Source organism: Canis lupus, chromosome 9, assembly GCF_048164855.1.
Source record: "Canis lupus baileyi chromosome 9, mCanLup2.hap1, whole genome shotgun sequence".
Lineage (NCBI taxonomy): Eukaryota > Metazoa > Chordata > Mammalia > Carnivora > Canidae > Canis > Canis lupus.
In genome coordinates this window covers 14435798-14459491 of record NC_132846.1, presented here as the reverse complement: position 1 = coordinate 14459491, position 23694 = coordinate 14435798, and the positions used below count along the sequence as shown (strand labels likewise).

The 23694-nt window shown below is 42.6% G+C and overlaps 2 long non-coding RNA genes across 2 annotated transcripts in view; one reads left to right on the top strand and one right to left on the bottom strand.

The window, feature by feature from the left end:
- Positions 1 to 1696: 1696 nt before the first annotated feature.
- Positions 1697 to 20390, bottom strand: LOC140639805 (uncharacterized). Its single transcript, XR_012036433.1, has 3 exons — positions 20294 to 20390; positions 4244 to 4666; positions 1697 to 3139 (listed from the first exon to the last, which is right to left on the bottom strand). It is a non-coding gene; the product is annotated as an uncharacterized lncRNA (long non-coding RNA).
- LOC140639806 (uncharacterized) overlaps positions 14027 to 23694 on the top strand; it is a 49527-nt gene continuing 39859 nt past the window's right edge. Inside the window, exon 1 of the long non-coding RNA XR_012036434.1 lies at positions 14027 to 14103. This is a non-coding gene — a long non-coding RNA (uncharacterized lncRNA). The remainder of the gene's footprint in view (positions 14104 to 23694) is intronic.

Below are 23694 nucleotides of genomic sequence, written 5' to 3'. Positions count from 1 at the left end.
CTACAACTCTTATGTCAAGAAATATTGGCTGTGTTCATCCTACCCCCACTTGATTCTACCCTAGAGACTACTACTTCTAAATCTTAAAACTTTCTTAATAACAAGCTTATAATGCTATTTTTAGTTTTTTGGGTTTAGATATTACACATTGACTTCCACTGTGTAAGATAATTATTTGGTTTCTTACATTTGTGTCCTTCATGTCTCTCACTCTTCTCTTCCTCCCTTTCTCCAAATATGTTCTTAACACTGTTTGGTAATATAGATTAAATGAATATTCAGTGATCACATTTTTATAAGTATATAAGTATCATTAGGGCTGAGCCATATATTATACTAGGGTTATTCTTCCTATTTTATCTAACCCTTTGCTCCTGGAGTTAATACTTGATTTATTTTTGTTTTAATCTGCTTAGTTGCTTGGCTATCTATACAGAGCTTTTTTTTACATAACTGTTAATCACATCTTGATCTATGTGCAAACATTATTATTTTTTTTCTTGAGAGAGAAAGCCCTCCTTGAGGCTCCTGTACCCCCACCCCCATCAGGATTGGTGGCTCTCCAGGACTGCTCCATGTTTTCCTCACCATCACCCTGGAACTTTCCTCTATCTCTTGAGTTGGATCCCCTAGTTCTAGGCCTTATGTCTTCTTATGCCTTGGTTTACTCTTAGTTTTATTATATATACTATCCAAGAGTGGCCCGAGACTATCTATATGCTTTTTACCCTACTACATATAAACCTCACCCTTTTAATGAGTGAGGAAAAAATGTTGGTTTTGTTTTCAGTTCAGCATAAACGAAGAAGAGAAATTCATCCCATATGGAATCCAGCAAATCCTTTTCCCAGAATTATAGTCAAATTTGTTTTCTTTCTAGATTACTCAAGATTTTTACAGTTAAAAGTTTTGATTTTCATTGACCTTCATCCTACAAGGCAATAGGAAGAAAAAACAAAAGAAAAAACCTGTATATGAAAATCTAAGCTGAAACTATCAAATGAAAGATCAGTATAGAGTTTGCTCCATTTAAAGAAAAGGAGAACTTTAACTGAAAGTCTTCAGCCCACCCACAGTCTCCCAGCTTGGGGAGATTCTGGCAGATGATGTGCAAATTGTCACATGTGTCTGGTCTGGCCTGGCTCTTTCCCAGATTTCTGCTTTGTACGTGGCCTATGGGCTCTCAGATGTGGTTCGGTGCTTCGTTTGCCACATTTTATTTCGGCATAAATACTAGTTTTGGACAGGTGCTGGGGATGTCGTAGTGGCTTCTGAAATTGTTTCCCAGAAGGCAGTGACTCATCACAGGAAACCCCTTTGTTTTCTCTCTGACCTTCCCTCAGCTTCCTGCTCCACCCCTCTGTGCGTGAGTTTTCACATTCCTCACCAACAGACAACTTACCTCTAACTTCAGTCAAGAGTGGTAAGTGGAGACAGCTCTGGGAGTAAATTGGGACCACCTCTTCCAACAGCAGTGCCCATGAAGGCAGCAGGCCTGTTCTTGATGCCTTGGCATCTCCCCATTGAGCTATGGGTCAGTTTCCATTCCATAACTCCTGGAAAATCCCTCTTCCTCTGTCCCTAACCAGATGGACTGTCACATTGTGAAAGAGGTAGATTTGCTCTGTTAGCCCTTGCTCTAATCAGGGACTGCTTTTGCAGAACCCCTTTTCTGGAAAATATATACCACTATACATTTAGTAACAGGTATTCAATTGTTTTTAATTGACATGAGCTAAATCAAGGAGGATGTTTGTGGTTGTTGACCTACAGTGCTTCAGGTACAGCCAGGGTCTTCAATGGCTAAATGTTGAAATGAATCATACAATTCAGATTCCCATATGTTTAGAGTTAGAAAGTTGCTTAGAGATTGTCCGGTCTTGCCTTTCCTTCTATAGGCAAGGTTCGTGAAGCCCAATAAAGTGACTCTCTCATGGTCACCCAGTCAGGTCCTGGCCTCATTGGTTCTGGCCCTTCAGAGGCTGTCTGTATACTCACGCCTGCCTCCGCACTGCTCTCCAGTTACACTGTAGTCCCATTTCCAACTGCACCTCCTCTTCACTCCCTGTACCTCAGGGTGGAGCCTCAGGCTGGCAAACACCCTTCCACGAGGTCTCACCACTTCTCTGTCACTGGTTTCCCCGAAGTCCCTCCATGGCCAGGGTTCTCTCTGGACTACAGACAAGTTCAGATGGTTGACTTTGGTTTCCTTTGGCTGAGAACCCATGACTTTCCATGAAGAGTGTGTTTCAAAGTAGTTCTTCAAAATTTTAATAGCAAAATATTAGCAAAAGGGAACATGAAGAAGACCAAATAAGTGTTGTTGTTGTTGTTTAAAACTTTTTTGATGTTTTCTTTAGACATTTCCTCACTAGACCCTTCCATTCCAAGGAATAGGTTGATTATTTGTTTTGTTGTAATCATCATCTTATTCATTCAGTTCTGTATCCTGCTACTTTCCATTTGTGTTCTTTTACTGTAACTCTATGACAGAAGGATTGGGAGTAAATACTGGTTGACTTTTTAATGATAATTTCTATTAGAATACTGTCACCTATTTAGAAAAATAGATTCTCTACTTTTTGGTAGGACAAACAATAATATGCATGTCCAAAACACATTTTGGGGGGACAAGAGACATTCCATATGCTCCCTAAATCTTCCCATCTTCCTCACTACCCTATATGGGGGAGTTGGGGTTGCATTCTCTGTCACTGTCGATGTAACACTGTGCTTCCTGACAATTTATGAACCAGAACTCTTCCTTTGCCACCATATTCACATTCAATCACGTCTTCTAGTCTCTATGATGGTAACGGGTTGGCCCCAACCACCAGGTTGACCTGTTTGCCATCTCTGATGTCTCGTTTATCGTGAAGGAATTTGTTGTAAAATAACCAGCTGTGAAGCCTGCACACCCTACAACTCTGTGAAAGCAGGAGCTAAGTATATTTATAAGTCTTTGCCATGATTCTGTATCCTCAGTATGATGCCCAGTATACAGAAGACACCTAAGAAACGTTCAGTGAGTGAATGAAGGGTAACTCTACTTGTGATTGCAGAATAGACTTCCTTTTTTGGTGACTCCAAAAGAAAAAAAACCACATCTATGTTGGGAATATCCTCACCAGAGTATTTCCTATAACAAGAGAAGAAACAAACTGAATTAGAAATTGAAAGTCAGAAAAGCTGAGAAGTATCTTGGGTAGGAATGATGGTCCCTGGTTTCTCCTGTTCTTGCTTCTTATGCTTCACAGCCCAGAAACCCTGGATGGTACAAAATCCTTTTTATCATTTAAGGGTCTTCAGTGCCTGATTTTTCTTTGTTATTCTCCTTAATTTTGAAGCAAAATTTTGTTATTCTCCAAGATAGGAGCCACAAACTCCACTCTAAGGGAAAGCCCAAATCTTCATAAATTCCCCTTAATGCCTCAAAATCTTAGTCATGGGCTAACCTTGCTTGCAATGTAAAATTGCTTCTCAGTGGAAGACTATCCAGCAGTAAAAAAAGAATGAACAACATGATAGATACAACGACCTGAATGAGTCTCAAAATAATTTTGCTGAATGAAAGAAATCAGAGCAACAGTACATATTGTATGATTCCACTTATACAAAAATTCTAGAAAATGCAAACTAATCTGTAGTAATAGAAAGTGCTTGACTTATAGGCAGGAAAGGAAGGAAGAAGTAGGAGGCAGGGGTTCTAAAAGGGCACCAGAAAACTTTGAGTTGTGATGGCAATATTCATTTTTATGATTGTGGTAATGGTTTCACAAGTGTACATGTATGTTAAAGCTCGTTGAGTTGTACATTGTAAATATGCAAATTATATTGTATGTCAGTTACATACCAATAAAGCTGTTTTTAAAATTATTGCAAGGAAATAGACTCCTATTCCCCATCCTATACTTCCTACCTCACTTTCCAGCTTCCTCCTACTAAAAGGTGATCACACTCAATTTTATTCCTCACATGCAATCAGTCCTTCATTATAGCAGACACTGAGATTTCTTTGCTTCTTCTGGAAGTAAAGAAAGTATTTAAACTGGGTCACCATTTCCTCCCACTGAATTCCCAGGCCCTCCTGAATGTTGCAGAGAAGCTTACCCTCTTCTGTCTATAGCCATTTGGGGACTGCCCCCACCCACTCCTGGCTCCAGTGACAGGTTTTTGAATAAACAGCAGCTGATTGTGTAGCTGGCACTTGCGTTACTGCAAGCCTGGGTGGGCCATGACTTACCAGCCCCAATGATGACAATTCTCAGACCCTTCACATGTCTTGAGGATACTTTTCAAATACCCATCGGTTCTACACAGGATGGTCTGGGACAGTGACTTGCCAGTGTTTGCCTGTCCCTTCCCATGTGGTTTCCTCATTGCTCTCCAATGTGCTTTAGGGTTAGGTAGGTCCAGATTAGCAGCGAGAAGTGCAGGCAGATCCCCTCCGAAGGAAGTCAACATTATTCTAATGTTAGAGATATTTCTGGAACCCCAGGGGAAGAATTGGAAATGAGCCCCTGGAACATACAGATGGGGGCATCGCTGACCTGCTGAGATGTTGGCTGTTCTCCCATCTTGCATAGACAAGAGGTTCAGGGTTTCCTTGGTTAAGTAAGCAGCAAAGGCCTCATGTTAGAGCGGGGCTACTCACACCTGTGCTGGCCTGGGAATAAGGTGAGAAATTGAGAGCAAGTGTTTAGAAGCGTTTATAACAACATGCTAGTATAATTTTATAACTGTTGGATCTAATAACAAAAAAGTTGGACTTATATTTTGCATGTCTTTTAAACTCTTTTTTAGTAACTTATTTTTATTTTATAAAAGTTGGAGTTCATAATGGATTGGAAATTACAAAACAAATGAACTGGCTCTTCACTACACATCTTTTGAGAAGCACAGCTAGTTCCATGGCTTCTGAAGGACAGTTATGGGCACCTTCCTTCCAAAAACACGGTAGATGAGCTATGGAGGGATGTGGACAGTGCCAGGGAGGAGGAGGGCAAGGAGTCACTCTTTGTCTCTAGTTCCTTCTCCTCAACCAAACTGCACACACATCCCTGGGGAAGCATTACACCAAGAATAACCACAGTTGAGACGAAATTGGAGGGGACTACAATCAGAGGAGGGACAGGAAAACCTATGATTATCACCTGGAACTCCTGCCTTAGGCAAATGGATCCTTCACGATAGATCTTAGGGGCAGGTGGAGGAAGTAGCTGAGAAGTAAGGATTTGAGGAGAACCATAGCTCATACTTTACTAGTCTGGAATGAGCTGAAAGTGTGAGTCCGACTTAAGGGAATTTTCTACATTTAAGATGCTTCTATAACCCGGGAGGAGGAGGTAGGAAGGTGGCAATCATTGCCGTGCAATAGATGCAAATACACCAACATATTTTTCTGGAGTCAGAGTGGGGAAACCATCCCTGTAAAAGGCAGAGAGGGAATAGCACACTGGACAGAAAAGTTTTAATGAGACGAGTTGGGCTCAGAAAAGGGCTGAGTGTAAAATGGCCTACTTTTTCTGTCTTAAAATGGGGAGGTCCAAGTAGCTGAGAGGCATCAAGAAGGACCTATACTTGAAGTCTTTACCATCCTATTTTAGAGCTGTCTCTGCTGTCCCTGCTCTGTTTTTGTAGTAAGTCATGATGTGAGGTGGGATTCAAGTTGCCAGGGGACATGAAACAGACTACCACCCCGCTTGTCTTGGAAGCAGTCAGCTGACAACCCCTTGCCATTCCATACCCTGGAGAGGTGGTAGGACAGAGATGACAGCTTCCTCTTGCTGCCTCTTTACGTGACTCAGTATGCCCTTGTCCCTGTTGTTGATTGAGAGGAGAGAATCAGGTTGGGTGGGTTCCGGCTCTTTAATATGAGGAAAGCTTTTGTGTCTTAGCTTTGGGAAAGAAAGGAAACACCCAGCCCTCTTGCTTTTTTGTTAAATTAGAGGGTGCTTTCTGCCTTGTAAATTCTCCTGAAATGTATGTTGGCGTTGACTTGGTGGTGACACAGGCATGTCTGAGTGTGCCCGCAGTGTGGCAATGCATTATTTCTAGTCTGCAGTGTTGGGGTTCAGGGAAAGCTGAGATTAGACCTTGGGTCTCATGTTAGTTGGCACCATGCCCGGAAGAGGAGCTTGCAGGATGGTGGGCTATTGGAAAGCAGAAGCAGGACTGAAAACTTGGCTATCTATTCCTCTTGCGCCAAACCCAAGTGAGTGACAATGCAGTCATAGGTTACTTACTTTGAGGGATGCTTTGGAATGTCTGGACCCAACTGCAAGGAGTTTTAAAGGGAATGACAAAGGAGGGCAGGAGTAACATGAAGGCTGTTACCAGATAATGTGATATAATTTATGAAGCCAAGCTGGCAACTCCCTTGATCAGGGAGACCAGGCTGTGGTTCTAGGTCTTTACCTCTCCCAGTTTCCTGCCCTGAAATACTCAACCCACAGCCACTGCCCCCTAAAAGTTATCATCTGTTTGGCTTACAAGATTGGCCCAGGAGGAAACAATGTTGGTAACCATTGGATTGTGGCAAAGTAATACAGGTGTTTCAAGAAAGAGGGACGGATGTGGGTCTGAGGACTCAGGGAAAGCTCCAGGGAGAGTGGGGCTTGGACTGGCACTGAGTCCTTCCCTCCTTGGGAATGGGTTTTGAGTTCTGGGCTTTACATTAGTTGAATATATGACACCTCTGGGCCACTAAACGGGGAAGATAACAACTACATCCTACACTCTCTGTGAGCATTAAATCCTAGCTGAGTATATGCTTAGTAACATTCCCTTTCTTCCTTCATTTCCATGGCTGCAAGGAGTTCCTTCTGGGACAAATTCCCTGGGAATGGCTCACCAATTTGGGTCCAGAGCTTAGATATGCAAGGTTGTAATTTCTCCGTGTGAGGAGGCAGTGCTGTAAACAAACCAGGAGTCAGGGCACCTGCATGGCTCAGTGGTTGAGCATCTGCCTTTGGCTCAGGTCATGATCCCGGGATCCTGGGATCGAGTCCCGCAGCAGGCTCCCTGCAGGGAGCCTGCTTCTCCCTCTGCCTATGTCTCTGCCTTTCTCTCTCTGTGTCTCTCATGAATAAATAAATAAAATCCAAACAAAACAAAACCAGGAGTCAGCAGCAGCTTATCCTAACTATGCACCCCGTTCCTCCACTGGGCTGAGTATGTCTCTCTTATGCCAGGATCTCCAAGGCAGAGCTTGTGTACACAGAGAGATACTTTTTCCCAAGTACTCACTTGGCTAAAAATACCAGAGTTCTCAATATTCATATGGTGATTAATATGAATCAATATTCATATTGTGATTAATATGATTAATTAATCAAGTTCTTGAACAATATAGCTTCCTTCCTAGCCTCTCCTAATTTAGAAACATTTCCCTATTCTACTATACACAAAATAGGAAGTTAGAAAATCCTAGCTCTGTACCAAAGTGCAGTTCCTTCTGAAAAAACAGACCTAGGAATATGATGCCTTTAAAATTTTGTAATCAGGAAGAAATTGGTCACAGATAGAGAGGAAAGATAGCATGATGGGTAAGAGCAGAGATGCTGGATCCAGAGTACCTGCACTTGCTTCCTGGCGTTTCCACTTCACTAGCTACATGTGTTTGGGTAAATTATTTCACCTCTTGGTGCCTCAGTTTACCCATCTATTAAGTGGAAAAATAACTGAGCACATCTCATAGGGTTGCTGCGATAAGTAAATGAGTTAAGATTTATGTAAATCACTTAAAGCAGTAAGTGGTCAATGTAAGTAGTAAACGTGTTGGCCATAATTAATATTATTATATCCTAGTGAAATGGGGGGAAGGAAGGTTTCAGGTCTTGGGGGATGCTGTGCCCTAAAGAAGAGGGCCCCAAGAGAGCCAGCACCATGGATCCTTGTGACAATGGGAAGTGTAGAAAAGAATACTCTTAGGGAGAGGAACCCAAGTACCAAATCCTAGCAAGATAACTCAGGTTCGATGACTAGCATTGAAATTGCCATCAGAGAGTCCATTAGAATTTGACAATCTCTGTTCTAGATTCTGGAATTCCTGGATACAGCCTCTATGCCAGCCTGGCTCAAGACTTGTTTTGGTGAGGATGACGTGCTAACACAGGACTGAGTCAATAACAGGTCCTTTGTTCTGTCTCCTGGACCTCTGGGTGCCACTGTACGGACATGTCCAGCTTGGCTGGCAACTGGCATCTTAAGGGTTCAGGTTGTTATCAGATGGACACTCGCTAAACAGAGTCCCTCCCAATCTGGTGGTGTGTGCAGCAGCGCACGTAGGCCTGCATACCTCATATCTCTGCCTGGGCAATTACATCCCAACCACCCTGCCCCATTCCAAGGCAGCCGGAGCCAGCTGGGACACAGCACTTGGGGAAGGAGCCAGGTGTTTTTCCCCTTTCATCCTTTTTGACTCCATAGGCATTTTCTTCTAAGCTGGGGCTCTAACTGCAATGTCCAACATGGAAAAACAAATCCAAAAGGCAGGAACTGAGCTAGGTCTGCTCACAGTGCTTCATTTTGATGTTCTGAAATGAATCCAAAAGGCACAGCCTCTGTCCTCCAGGACAGAAAACCTAGAAGCAACATGTCCTTTCCCCAGCTGCTGCCCGCCTGGGGAGGGTACTGCATATCTCTAGATGGGAGTGGTTCACTGCCTGCTCTGATGTGCAGATCTATACATAAGTATCAGTATGGGTTTCAGAATCCAAGTGTATAGAGGGCATGTCTGGGCATGGTCTCTTGGCCAGGCCCCAGGCTTTGTAACCCACCCAGCTGGTCCCCAAAGTTGGTCTCTTGCATCATAAGTGATCCCACGCAGTTCTGATGACATATGGTTCATGACAATTCATCCTGGTTTGGGAAATCTCCCTGCTAATGTTCTCTTATCTCGATGGAGAGAACCATGTTTGAATACTAACAATTGGTACCATTTATTGAACACATGTTATGCCCCAGGCAGCTTGCTAAGGAAGCCTCACATAGTGATTTCCCCACAGTCTTCCTGCCAGTACTCCGGTGCAGGTAGAGGATCAGCTCTACCTTACACATGAGGACCCTGAGACATGGTGATGTTAAGTAGCATCCTCAAGGCCACTCAGGAGCGAGGTGGTAATGCCAGTATTTGAACCAGGCAGTCTGGTCCAGGGCATGTTCCTACCCGCTACAGTGCCCACTGCTATGCTGTCTCTCTGTTTACACATCTCCAAGGATTGAATCAATGCCTGAGAATGATCATCCTCATTGTTATCATTAGTTTTATAGCCGGTGGGGCACAGAAGCCTCTACCTGGTTGATACTTTGTCCTGATTTGCTACATCTTTGATATTAGGGATAATAATGAAAAAATCAAGTAATTTCCTTATTGATTTCTAGTACTTTGATTCAATAAATATTTAGTGAGCATATACTCTGTGCCAGCCATTATACTAGGCCAAGCAAAGAGGGCTATTGCAGGGTACTTGCTTTCAAAGAACCATAGTCTTGAAAGATAAATAATCTTAAATTTCCAAGGTGGCCCACAAGGCTGTCTGAGATGGGCCCTGCCTTTCTCTTCAGTCTCATTGCTTTGCATTCCTTGCCTTTGTGTCCTTTTGTTTGTTGAGCTTCCTACCACCTCAGAGCCTTTGCACCTTCTGTTCCATCAGCCTGAACTACTCCCCACCATTGCCGGTTAACTCCTCATCTTTCAGGTCTCATCTGAAACCGCTCCTTCTCTTCAGGGGATTCTCTCACAGTCCTAAAGATTACATCAAATTCCCCGTCTCAGCTCTCATAGCTCCTTCTGCCTTAAATTTTTGAAATTATTTGATTTCTTCACCAGCTCCTAAAGGGCTTAAATAATACTTTTGTGGTTAACCATCGTACTCCCAGCACACAATCGTTGCCTACTAAATACTCTGAAGGGAACAAAGATTATAGGCAATCTATTAGAGCAAAAAACTGGAATGTGTTAATAGTCCTCCAAGAATCAGACATCAACACAGGATTAACTGTGCCAAGATTTTGTTCGGGGGAAGCCATTTGGGAAAAAAAATCAGGAGAGGGGAAAGCCGGGAGAGTCATCAGAGTGTGATGCAAGTCTAATCCTGGAGTGAAGAAGGGAAGACAGGAAGGTGGGGAGCACCATCACATGCATCTTGGCGCAGCCTAGGGAAAGTTCCAGAGGCCAGCCAGCCAAAGCTGAACCCTGGAGGAGTGCGGGTCTCCCAGGAGCAGCATCCCAAACCCCGCCACCTTCCCTGATTGGCTGGGAACACCGTGGGAGGCGTGGCCTGGCTGCGGGCGAGGCCTCCAGGGGCAGCTGGGGGCACTGCTCCTGTGGCTTCCTGCCCCGCCCAGGGCCAAGTCTGAGGGGCTCTTTCTCCCAGCAGCCAAGTGGCAGTTGCGAGGTGAGAGGGGATGACATCTGGTTGATAGGGAGGACGGAGATGACCAAAGGTATGGCTTCTACAAAAGGGCAGGAAACCTTGGTTTTGAGGCTCAGCAAGTCTTATTGGACACACACTATTCTCTGGCACTGAGGAAGATACAACAGGATTGGCTGTACCTGGACTTTCCTCAGAAAGACTTAAGCTAGTTAAGAGACAAAGTCAACTCACACACATGCTCCTGAAGCTCAGCTTTCTCGCTTCTAAAAGGAAGATGACTGTGTCTACCTGGTGTGAGGTGTGACAGGTAGATCCAGTGGCTTCCGTGAGTAGGGTAGGCGATCCACAAATAAGATTTGAATGAATTTAAATAATAACGATTCCTTGTCTTCCTCAGTTTTTCAGCTTTTCTAGACATTTGCACAGGGCTGAGAGTTTTCAAAGAAACTTTCGACTGGGGATGCCTGCTTTCCTTGTAATTACTCATCAACAGTCCCCTGAGGCTTTTTCTTTAACAACATTTCAAGTAGAGGAACCGCAGTTTAAATATGTGATCAGCAACAGCACCGAGGGAAGATTTAGTGTCGAGTTAGTACATTGAAGGAATCTCTGGGAAAAGGCTCCCTGGTGTGTGCTTGGCCCAGTGAGCTCATTCCGGGGGTTGGTTTCTTAACTCTTAACCCCAAGGCAGTGTTGAGTTTGTTCTCTGTTACAGGAGAGTCATTGGGACGTTGCTTAATCAGGTTCTTGCCATAGGTGAAGGCTGTGCATCCCTGAGGGAACTGGAGATGTGGGATGAGGTGGACTTCCTCCCTTTTCCTCACTGGAAAGTAAGGGGGTGGTCTGCCTTTGCCTTTCCCCACCTGCAACACCCGTATATATTCCTCTTCCAATACATTTTCCCCTTCAATGCTGCCCCCCCCCCCAATTAATCTTATTTTGGTTCCACTTGTTGAACTGGCCTATTCTTTCTAGGAATTGGTTTTAATCCACAACTATTTCCTGAGCAGCTAAGTAGTCGATGAAGATATCATGTCTCAGTATTCTCATATATAGCATGAGGGGAATTGACTGGCAAAGGCATAAGATGTATATATGAAATGTGAACTACTCTAAAAAAAAAAAAGTATCATGGGGATGAAGACGAAACAGGTTTTCTGGGTGAGGAGGCAGCATTTGGTCCGGGACTCAGGGTTAATCACTGAGAAAGGGGTGAAGTAGCATGAACAACAGCAAGGTGTATTTGCCATGCTCCAGGGAGACAAGTAATTTGTAATGGCTGGAAGATAGGAAGGGATCCAAGGACAGATGAGAAGAAAAAAGTGGAGTGGTGGGTATGCTATGGCAGTCCTTGAAAAACTTGTTTAGAAACATCATAGATCAAGGAGAGCATTGACGTTTTAGAAGCAGGGGGCAAACTTTGGACTATTTAGGAAAAAAAGTCTAGGTGAAGGATTAAAATAAGGCAGAGCAATACAGTAATTTTGGTGAGAGAGAATCATTTCCATAGAAATGAAAATAAGAGGGCAGATTGGAGAGATAGAATGATGTAGGAGTAGAGAAGAAGGCTGTGAAGGTTTCAAGTTCAAGGTTTCAAGCCCATGTATACTGGGGTCAGGGGTGGGGGAGGACGCCACTGAGAAGAGGAACTGAGGAGCAAGTGTCTGCTAGGCTGGGAATGGGGGCCTTCACAACAGATCATGTTGCATTTGAGGGGCTGGCAGGATATCTGTCTAGATATGATCCTGGAAATTCAGATGTGGAGCTCAAGAATGTAGTGAGGGCTGAAGATGAAGACTTGGGAGTTGTTATCACAGGGGTAGTAGTTGGAATAGCAAATTGTTTCACTTCCTCAGTCACCTAAAGAAAGGCCTGGGATTCCAGTTGCATGGGTGAGGGCAGGTGGAGGATGTTTTCTGGTGCCTTGATGGCTAGTCCTGATCCCCCCAACACAGTCCTTGGATCTTTGAGATTCCAAGAAAGGAGTACATTAGTCTTATCCTCCTTCACTTAGCACAGTTTTGCCTCTTTTCCCTCAGTTGTCCAGCTTCTAATTCTGCAAACAACAGCTGGAGAGGGTGAGTGAGGGCCAACCTAGCAGCTGTGTGTTGGGAATCAAGAAGGCATCCAGGATGAAGATACTGTCTGGCTACAGCTGCTGCCAAGATGAGTGTGTGTGTGTGTGAGAGAGAGAGAGAGAGAGACAGAGAGACAGAGAGAGAGGAAGGGAAGGGGAGATAGGATAGGGAGAGAGAGACAGACATAGATAGATAGATAGATAGATAGATAGATAGATAGATAGATAGATGATAGATAGATAGTTACGGGTGGTACTCATATACTCATAGCAGGGAGAGGGTAAAAATTGCCGGCTAACTTTCTGAGATGATTTCATTTCATCTCTTATTCCAAATCCTGGTGATTAGAAAATTAGAAATCAACTTTTCTGGATCCTCCAATTGCTAGTGACCATGCTTTGCACGCATACCCTGGCCACGTTGGCAGCAGAGTATGCTCAAACACTCTGGGGTTGGCTGGAGGCTACTTCCAGGCTGGTGCCTCAAGGAGAAGCACAGGGATCTAGAAATATGTGAAAAGATTGAAAGTTCAAGAAAAGGCTGTTGTTCCCAATCCCAGATGAAGAGAGGCCTCTTCCTGGAAAGTGATTAGGGATTTGGGTGTGTGGTTTTGTTCCTGGCCAAACATAAGTCTTGAGCTGGGTAATCTGTTTCTAATCATAATTTGGATTACCCTTCACACTAACCAAATGTTTGTTTGTCTGAGGAGGCCAATCTTCAGGCCCCAGAGAGGCATGACAAACCTCTGCTGAAGAGCCAGGAAACTCCTAGCTAGTAGGCTCATTCTGAGGCTGGCAGGCAACGACTGCTGCCTCTTTGTGTTGGAAAGGGCTGGAAGTTACTGTTCACAGTATCTGGGCTTCACCAGCCTGGAGCTGTCCCCTTTGGTCACTGATGATATACTCCTTTCAGAAATGGCAAGGAGCTGCCCCTCAGGCCAGGCTGAGCCACTGGAGCCATGTCAGGTTTGGAGGTGGGGCTCCTAGAAGGAAGCCACAGTGAATATTGAGACATCAGCAGTTCCCAGGTTTCTCCCAGGTCTTATTTTGACAGGTAGGAGAGAAACCAAAGGGCTAAGCACATTTCATTGATTTTTGAAAGTAGCCAACTTTTAAGAACTGTTTCACCCAATTTGGAGATACACTGTTCTTTAGGAAGGAAGTACTGCACTTCAGGACTATAAAATGAGCTAGGAGATGAGACAAGGGTGGTTTTGCTAAGTCAGGGTATGGGTGGCTTCGAGAAGATGAATGAATAAAAGGAGGCAGGCAATTTCACAGATGAAAATGGATTCCATTTCATTCATGATGTGCAGGAAAACTACATCATTATTAACACTTATGGTATACAGATGACATGGGTGCCACCCCTGCTGCGAGCACAGGACAGGATGTGAAGAATTCCACTGCTGTGTCACTGTTAAAAAATCTCTCTCCTCCTCTCTCTTCCTCTGGCTCCCTCTCTCCCTGAACGTGCATACGTGTGTGTGGGTGTGTGCATATGTTGTTTCAAAAGAAATGTTGGTAGCTCTTTAGAGAGCAAGACATATAATTGTTGTGTTTCTCTTTTCAGGTCTTAGGAGGAAATACCTAAGAAGAGGTGATTAATTACTATCTGAAAAGTGCTTTGAGATCCTCTGAAGAAAGGTAATTAGATGTATGAGACGTGATTCCTGGATGTGTGATTACACGTGATTATCTGTTAGATCGGTGCTAGGTACTTCAAATGCATTCCTCTCCTGCATCTCCAAACAGGCACGTATGTGCTGGGAGGGGAGGAGAGAAGAGCTAGAAGGAAGAGGAGATATTAGAGCAAAGACTAATATGTCATGTGACCCAAGAGGAAGACAGGCTGGGGTCCCGGGTCTTTCCAGAAGATGCACATCTAACAATGGAACCAGGGCCTTCCCTTGCTCCCCAGGGGAGCCTGCCCACCCACCCCCTTACAATCCCAACTTTGTTGACTTTTAGGGTGGTCTCTTTGCTCAAGTTTCACCAGAGGAGTCACTGACTGCTGTGGCAGCACAGGGGAGACCACCTTCAATTTTCCAAGAGAGCTGGAGGATTGTTTTTTGAGTAATTGTTATGCGGGTAGTAATCATTGATCATTAAAATCTTTATTATTCTCTGCACTTATGGAGCTGCTTTTCTTAGAAGCCCTACATATATTTTTTTCCAACCAAACCTTATTTTGAGAGGAAGGTGCTCTAATATCCAGTATTTATACAGAGTGAGGCCATTTGTCAGAGAGTCAGCAGTCTCTGACCTCAGGGGCCCAGAGGCAGTGCCTGTGCTGGTTAGACCTTGGATCCTGAGCCGGCTTGAACGCTGGATCAAGTCACAGGATTTGAAGCAAGTTATTCTACCCCTCAGGGTGGTAGTTTCTTCATTTGTGAAATTGGATAGGAAAATCTACGTCTTTGAATTATTGTGAGCATTCGAAGAGTAATTGTATCTCACGCTTGTAATAGGGCCTCGTAGGTTGGAAGCGCCAAATAAGTGTTTGCTGCTGCTGCCGCCACTGCCTATGAGAAACTAGAGGCTCATTTAGAGCAAATTTTATGACTGTTATTGTCATCATTATTAAAGTACTCCTAAAGAAACGAAGGTTGATTTCAAGCTAAATGCTCAAGTAGCTAAAATTATGTTTGTCATTCTTCCACTCCTATTCTTAGTCTCTCCCTTTTTTGTTTTGGATTTTCCCAATTTCTGACACATTACCATGGTTTGAGGTTTTTGAGATATATTAAATATATCCGTCTCCTATGAGCATAAGCTACTCAGGTACAGATACCTACAAGGATGGATTCACACTTTCAAGGACACTGAAAGCTTGATGCTTTTCTGAAAAACAAAGTAATAAACCTTATAGACCTCTAGAACTTTGAAGCTGGACTTCAGAAACCATCCAGTTCAAACCCAGGGCAGGCAAATGATTCACCCTTGGAGACATGCGTAGCTGGTTAATGGGAGAATGGGATTAGAGTCTTGGGTTAAGTTGGACAATTAAGTCCGATGAACACGTGAAACATGGTATGACTCCTTGTAAAGCTGCTTCTACTGAACTATACTGTGGCAATATGCCATTGGTTTCCAAAAAAGAATATTATGATTGCCTAATAAGTGCTATTTTGTGCACTAAAGGAAATGTAGATGAGGATGTTATCCTGATACTCTTTATGAAAACACTTGTGTGACCACATCTTTCAGTTCTAAGTACTGAGTAACAGCTGGCACTTCTGGAACAACTGTGTTTTCTGTCTGATGAATGTCATGAACTTTTTATGCGATCATTGATCATTTGATTAATGCTTTTTGCATTGGTTACTAGGAAGCTCAAGGCCAAGTTTACATGCTACCTCTGTGAATCAAACCTGATTGCTACTACAAATTACAGATGTTCACTATAGCTGAAAACTTCAGAGTCACTTTTTTCTTTTTCATCTGCACTCCTGTTTGGTTGTAGACTTTATCCCCTCCCCCTTCCTGCCTTGATAAAGGCTTACATAATGGGGTGATGCAACTTCATGGTGTATCTTGAGTGGGTTGTGCAACTAGGTTTATTCCTCAAGTACCCAGCACGTGTAGAACCCACAGTGTTCATTTCACAGGCACCTTTGCCTTTAAGATCCCTTCCTCTCCACTCTCCATTAAAACTCAACAAACAAAAACCAGCAAGGACCTCAAACACCAGCCACATGTGTATTACTTGGGTGGGAGCCTGGGACTTGCCTCAGACAACACATACAGCTTCTGGGGTTGCTCCATCCCTTTGACCTGTGAGCTGGACCCAAGGGGAAATTTCGCAAGGCAAAAATCACTGTCAGAGAGAAGAGATAGGCTGCTGGGAGAAAGGACAGCCTCTTCCGGTCAGGTCCTTGCTTGACCTCCAGTTCCTTCAGTGGCCAACCTGACATGTCACCATACCTCCGGTGGCTCTCATTGCCTTTTCTTTGTGTATGACTGTGGAAGGTATGCAGTTCTGTTACTTCCCTGGTCCGCTTGTCTCCCTAATTTTCCTTCTGTGCTTTTCTCCATGTCTGACAATACCTACTATATATGTCAGGTATCATGTCACAAAAATGCATATGCTCCTGTCCTTGCCCTTGAGGAGCTCACAGTGTAGAAGAACAGATGGGGCACTGGAACCAATTTCCATTCAATGTGACAAAGACTCTAAAAGAGCCATGTATAATGACCAAGGAGGCAGTAATGGAGGTGACATTTGAGTCAAGTCTTAGAGGATGTGTTGGACACTGATTTTTCCATTAATAGAATTACTTTTTCTGCTTAATGGCAACCAGCCTGCTAGAAGGGGTGGTATAAACCAATAACTTGTTTGGGATTAAATGAGGAGACTGACAGAAACTATTAACTAAAGGCTAGACTCTTATTTCAAGCAATTCACTGAATGTTCAGACCTTCATCATTTCAGTGCTCAGAGGACAAGACCATCTAGAAAGTGGACTCTCTAGAACTCACTCTCAAGCTTTCTTGATGTAAAAATGTTCTAGGGATAGTCTTTGATTTTGGAAATTCCTAGAATTAGCTTTGCTTTATGTTCAATAATGCTTCATTTCCCAGTCTCATGGCAGACAGAAAATAAATGGCATGTTTAAATTGCTGTGTGGATGAAAATAAAGCTCATTACTGAAGCACTGGTTTTAATTTAAATTTCAGAAGAAATTTTACAAAGTGCCAGAACATGTGGGGTGAGCTGGCTCCTTGAGTTTGCTGTTCCTCAGCTGACACTGAAAGGTGGTTAGCAGACCTAACACTGGGCAGAATTTTGTGGATTTTTTTTCAAGTTACTTTTATGAGGCAAAACCATGGTGTCAACCATGACGTTATATCCATCGCCTCTCTGTCTGTATGAATAGTTCTCTAATGTTAATGGAAAATCTTGCTTTTTAGCAAATCCTCTTTTTCTTTAGACTTAGCACTTCAGATCTTCCCTTTCTACCTTCCCAAAATTTAGTTTAGTAATGATTTTTGACTCTGTATGTTTATTATATCTAGACCTGATAGTATCTTCATCTTCTGTTCTATTGGGGTTGAGGCTGTATGCATCTTGATGGTTTTCCAGACCCCAAACTTAAATAGGACCCTTCACCACCAAAACCATGGGGTCAGCCTAGCATTTGAAAGCAGAGCTTATGTTCCAGGGTCTAGTTTGAAACTTAGGATCTTCTACTTCCAGACTTGAGAGTTTCGCTCCCCACTATCTCTCATCATTCACTCCCTCATGGTATTTTAATATGTATGTGTGACTCCTACCAGCCCTCAAACTCATTAAGAACAAGGAATGTGTTTTATTTGTCTTTGTATTCCATAGTTCATTACATAAAGGAAGTGCTTAAGAAACATTTGTTAAACATATATGTTTATCCTAAAAGTTCATAAATTGGACAGTCAGATGTAGATTTCCCTGTGCAGGATGTGAAAACAAGAAAATGTGTGTACAAGTCTCAGAACTTGACTTCTCATAATAATCCTTTTTGAAAAGAGGGCAGATTGGGGAATCTTCTCATAAATTAAATGTGAATTCCTCCCCAGTGTAATCCAAGAATCCTGATTTACTTTGTGCTCAAATGGGACATTCTACTCTAGGATCTTGCATTTGTGGGTCAGATACTCTCTCAGGAAAGATGATATCTGGACTGAAAGTAAAGGATCTTGCCCTCTGTGGAAGGCCAAGACAAAGTTGCTTCAGTATTTCTTGTCTAAAATCCTAATAACACAGTTACCGGCTACTGGGCATCTACTCTGTGTCAGGCATTTACAGGTAAATGGTTTCATTTAATCCTCACAAGGATCTCTTCAAGGCAGAGAGAGGAAAAGGCTTCCTTGGGGTCACACAAGTAAAAGGTATGTAACGCTAAACCAAGGAACAAGCCTCCCCCAAACTTGGCATTCTTCAGCGCTCCCTGTCTCAGTGAATGACAATTTTAGCATCCACTTCCTCCAGTGAAGAATCCTCCCTCTATGTCCAACTTTTGAGTCCTGCTGATGTAACATCTACCCATCTGTAGACACCCTGCATGGCTTCCATTTCAGCCCCAGCCACCATCTGCTCTCCACGCACAGTTCAGTAGCCACCTCAGGAGTCTACCTTGCCCTCCTCAAATCTATCTGCCACACCAAAGCTTGAGTGGTCTTCTCAAAACCCTTGTATAATCATGTAGTTTTCGTGAATAAAAATCCTCCACTGGGACCCCTGGGTGGCTCAGTTGTTGAGCATCTGCCTTTGGCTCAGGGTGTGATCACAGGGTCCCAGTATTGAATCTTGCATCATGCTCCCAGCAGGGAGCCTAACTTCTCTGTCTGCCTGATCTCTGCCTCTCTCTCTGTGTCTCTCATAATAATAATTTATTATTTTTATAATTACATTATTAATAATATAATTATTATGTTATATATTATTTATAATAATTAAATCTTTAAAAATCAAAATCAAAATCAAAATCCTCCACTGATGTTTCTATTCTCTTTTAGAGTAAAGACCAAAGTCCTTAACCAGGTCCACCATGCCCTGCCTGGTTTGGCTCCAGATGACTGTTCCAGTCTCTTCTCATTTTCTGGGCTTCCACCATTCCAGCTATTCCTTCAGCCTAGATGGTTCTATGAACTAAGGGACTATGTCCCTTTCATAGTCTAGGCTGTTGCTCACTCCACTGATAGAGCTCAGCTCCACAGTGTCTTCCTCAAGACTTATATATACTTTTATGGCATGTGTGCCCCTCTTTGATAGTTTTAATATTGTTTGTACTTGCTTAATTATTTTATTGCTCCCTGGCTCTCCCATGAGCCTGTAAGCTGTGTGAGGGTGCGGTATGTCTGTTTTCATTCATTAGATTCTAGCCCAGAACCTAAAGGGAGTAAATAGTTGGTAAGTATTTATTGCCTAAATTAACACACTAACAGCTGGCAAGTAACAGAACAGATTTGAACTCAGAAGCTCAGCACTCCATGTCTTTGGTGTATGGCCAGGACCCCAAATGGCCATTCTCATCAAAGGACCTCAGGTGGGGAGACAGAGGAAGGTACAGGTTGGGAGTCTGGCTCATTCCTCCCTCTGGGCCCGGAAGGGGCTATCCAGTTAGCTTGTGATCTTTGAACACTCATCCTGCCCCGGCATTACTCCCATTACTCCGGGCGCTTTGCATAGATTCTTGCAATTAAGCTCTCTCAGCAAGCCTCCAGGAGGTTAAGTAACTTGCTTAAAGTCACCCAGAAATTAGGTGTGGAGCCTGGGTTCAGGCCTGAGCCATTTAGCTCTCGACCCCCATTTACAAGATTTTTTGCTATCTATCCTTGCCTTACTTTGTTCCATGCTTCCCCCTATGAGTCCCTCTTTGATTTTGGTTTCTGTTCTTTTTCTTTTAAATCTGCACCCATTTTCTTCTCTAATTTATCATCTCTCTTCTCTTCCCTTACTTCTCTCCTCCCTGTCTTCCCTCCCTTTCTCCCTCATAATTCCATTAGCGATGAGAACCATGATGCTATTTACCTGGAATTTATATCTCAGGAAGCTTTCTCTCAGCATTTGGGAGCTTCCTGCATGCTTTGCAACTTTGTAGAATGAAATGCAGATGAGCATTATAAATCTCTACACTTGCATGCCCTTACTTTTATGAATCATTAAGATACAGTTTTAAAATCACCTCTGATTTTGAGCTTTGAATTTGGACTAGTAGAGGTAGTAAAAGCAGTATAAAGAAAGGGAAATAAACTTCAAAACTGCTCCCCCGCCGTGAGAAGTCCACTATAAATTGTGGAGATGCTTCTCAAATGAAATTAGATTCCACTGCTGCCTGATGCCTCCCTCCACACTTACCTCTTTTTTTCTAAATCGCTGGAGCCTCTCTCGGGACACTAGGTAATCTGGAGAAAGAATAGAGTGTTCAGGCACAAGTTCTACAGAGAGCTCAGGCACATTGATTTGCATTTCTGGGTCAGCATGATTTCGCTTTCATTTAACCCTTGTACTGACCCTTGTTTCTCAACACTTTGGCTCTTCCCATCCTCTGAGAACAAGCAGTGTGCTTCACCTGCAGACGGTAAGTGGCCCCCAACAGCGCAGAGCATGCGGACTACTCCAGACTCCCGTTTCCAATATTCCCAGTATCACTAACATACTAGCCAACATTTGAGGTGTCTCTGAATGCAGATATTAGTCACATTGAAGAAAACATTTTATGTGTCACTGGAAAATGAAATGAACATTACAAGATATCAATTCAGATGTCTCCATGGCTTCCACGGTTTTGTACCTCCTGTGTGGTCGTTAATCTTTGATGTGATGAGAACAGCAGTGGAGAAAGACAGATGTCTTATTGTCTCTTTTTTAACATTTTTTTTTTAGATTTTATTTACTTATTCAGAAGAGACACACAAGAGAGGCAGAGACATAGGCAGAGGGAGAAGCCGGCTCCCTGCAGGGAGCCTGATGTGGGACTCGATTCCAGGACCTGAGCCAAAGGCAGATGCTCAACCACTGAACCACCCCGGCATCCCTCTGTCTCTCTTTTATATGAGTCATGCTGGGAATTCTGTGAAGACCCACAGTGTCAGAAAGGGGGACACAACGTAGATCTAAGGCTTTACAAGAAGGCTCTTTCTAGTCTCTATTTCACAGTGTAATTTCTATTAAGAGGGAGCAAAGACCTCAGCAAGATTTAGTTACCTGTGCTATGTATGGTAGGTATAGATCATTAGTTGTTTGTCTGGGATGAGGTCTTCGCTAGAAGACCCTTGTGCAAAGGTAAAGGTGCATTGTACGATGCAAAGTGCTGCACAGATGTGGGATATCAATCTGATGTTAAAATAATTGAGATAAAATATTAAAGCAATGAATGAAATGTTTGTCCCCCCAAAGCTTTGCCTCAATCAGTAAGAATATTGCCTTTTTCTTAGAATAACATAAATGTGTGACAGATGGATAAATCTTGACATAATTCTTTTAAAAATGTAGTAACAACATTATTAAAAAGATAGGTAAACAATGAGAATCAAGTAAAAATCACCAGTATTCTCAATTTGCAGAGATAATCACTGATAGCATGATTTATTTTCTGTTAGTTTTGGTGTGTGAATACAAAACTGAAATAGTAGTGTTGAAATCTTTTCACTTAATGTTTTACGAACGTTAAATTTTCTTCTGCTTATGCATAGTGTTCTATCATATAGATGTTTTGGGATCCCTGGGTGGCGCAGCGGTTTAGCGCCTGCCTTTGGCCCAGGGCGCGATCCTGGAGACCCAGGATCGAGTCCCATGTCAAGTTTCCTGCATGGAGCCTGCTTCTCCCTCTGCTTATGTCTCTGCCTCTCTCTCTCTCTCTCTCTCTCTCTCTCTGTGACTGTCATAAATAAATAAAAATTAAAAAAATACTATCATATAGATGTTTTATAAAGAAATTAAACAGTTCTCTGTTGTTGGACATCTAGGCTGTCTCCAAGTTTTTGACAATGTAGGCAACTCTCCAATGAGTATCCTTATAGCTATATTTTAAGTACATCTCTGTGATGCTTTCTTAGATAAACTTTTAGATATCTAGTTGCTAAATTGAAGAATGCTTATTCTTTTAAGGCTTTAAAACACACACATGTACAAGCACTCCTTCAGAAATTTATACTGTCAGTGCATACCATTGTATTTATTTTTATATCACTCCCAAATACTACATATTATTTTAAATTTTTTTCCAATATGACAAGTGAAAAATGGTGTCTCATACTTGGAATTTTGACTCCTTAGATTCTCAATGTCCTTAAACGTCCTTTCAAATGATTATTGGCTATTTAAAAATTATTTATGTCCTTTGAACATTTTTCTCATGTGTTGTGTATATCTTTCTGTCAATTTGTAAGATTTTTTAAATCTAATAAGGCTATTAATTCTTTTTTTATTTGAGTTAAAAAAAAAACCTCTAAAATGAAAGTGATTCAGATTTTTCCTTAGAAAGAAAAGTAGCTGAAATTGGTTACACAAAGGCTGCTCCCTAATGCATTCAACTGCTGTGTGTATGGGTTTGTTAACTTTGTGTATACCTCAGTTGTTCTCTGGCAGATATTCCTGAATCAAGGGTCAGAAAACATCATTTTTACAAATAGTTGTGGTTTCCTTTTGAGACAAATAATTAAGTTAAGTAAGGGAAAATTACAAATAGTTTTGAGCATTAGCTGATTTTATATTTATAGCATCCATTTCCAAAGACTCAATTCCAAATATTTTTAAAGGAAAATTTATGTTTTCTTTTACTGCACCTGCTTTTTGCGTGGGGTTGTTGTTTTCTCTGTTTTAGCAATAATCTAAGTTGGGACAAACAGGCCAGAACTCCAAAGTAGAGGACAGGAACTCCTAAGATTGGATGGTCTGCTGGGCTAGGTACTTAAATAGAAGCTGATGTTGGATGAGACCACATCCTTCCTCCTCCGCCCCTTCCCTTGCCCTGCTGCCCTCTCCCTCTGTCCCTCTTTTTTTCTCCCTCTCTTCCTCTCCCCGCCCCTTCACTCCCCACCCCTACTCTCTGTACTCCGTTTTCTCTTTAATCGGCCACAGGACCTTGAGTAACTCCCCTCTGCTTCTAGGCAGAAGGAAATATTAGTGCCTCTACCTGCCTGAGGCAAGAGGCTGGGGGAAGTGTTTGAGCTGCCAATGAGATCTCTTAAACATGCAAAATGTAATTCTTCCTGCTACTTAAAAATGTAAGTGTACTCAGGTGTGCACATGCTCAGAGGCACACGTGTATTAGTTTACCACTTTTGTTGCTCAATCACTCAGCCATAATTTTTTTTCAAATTGCCTTTCAGAATGATAAAATGTACATGCAGTATTTAAAATCTCTAATAAGACTGCTATTTTTTAATGACTGGTAGTAACTCCTTTTATTAACTAATGGAGATAGTGTTGGCTACATCTTGACCCAAAGAGGTGTTGTGTAAAGGTGATTAAATGGGTCTGGTAAGTTGCCCCTCATCTAGAAAAGGACTGCCATCTTTAAACAATGGCATGGCTTGTTTCCAGATTGTGGGGTGGGAGTGAGGATAACACTTTTAGTGATGAAGTTGGCATTTCCCATCTGTTGTACTTCAAACAGAGGCCTCCTTCTCTCTACCAATCACAAATATAAAAACTCTGCTGATACTTTGACCATCTGGATTTCCCATGGTATCCTGTTTTCACACCTGGAGAGTCAGAGCAGACCTTTGATTGATGTTTTTCAAAATTGTCTCATA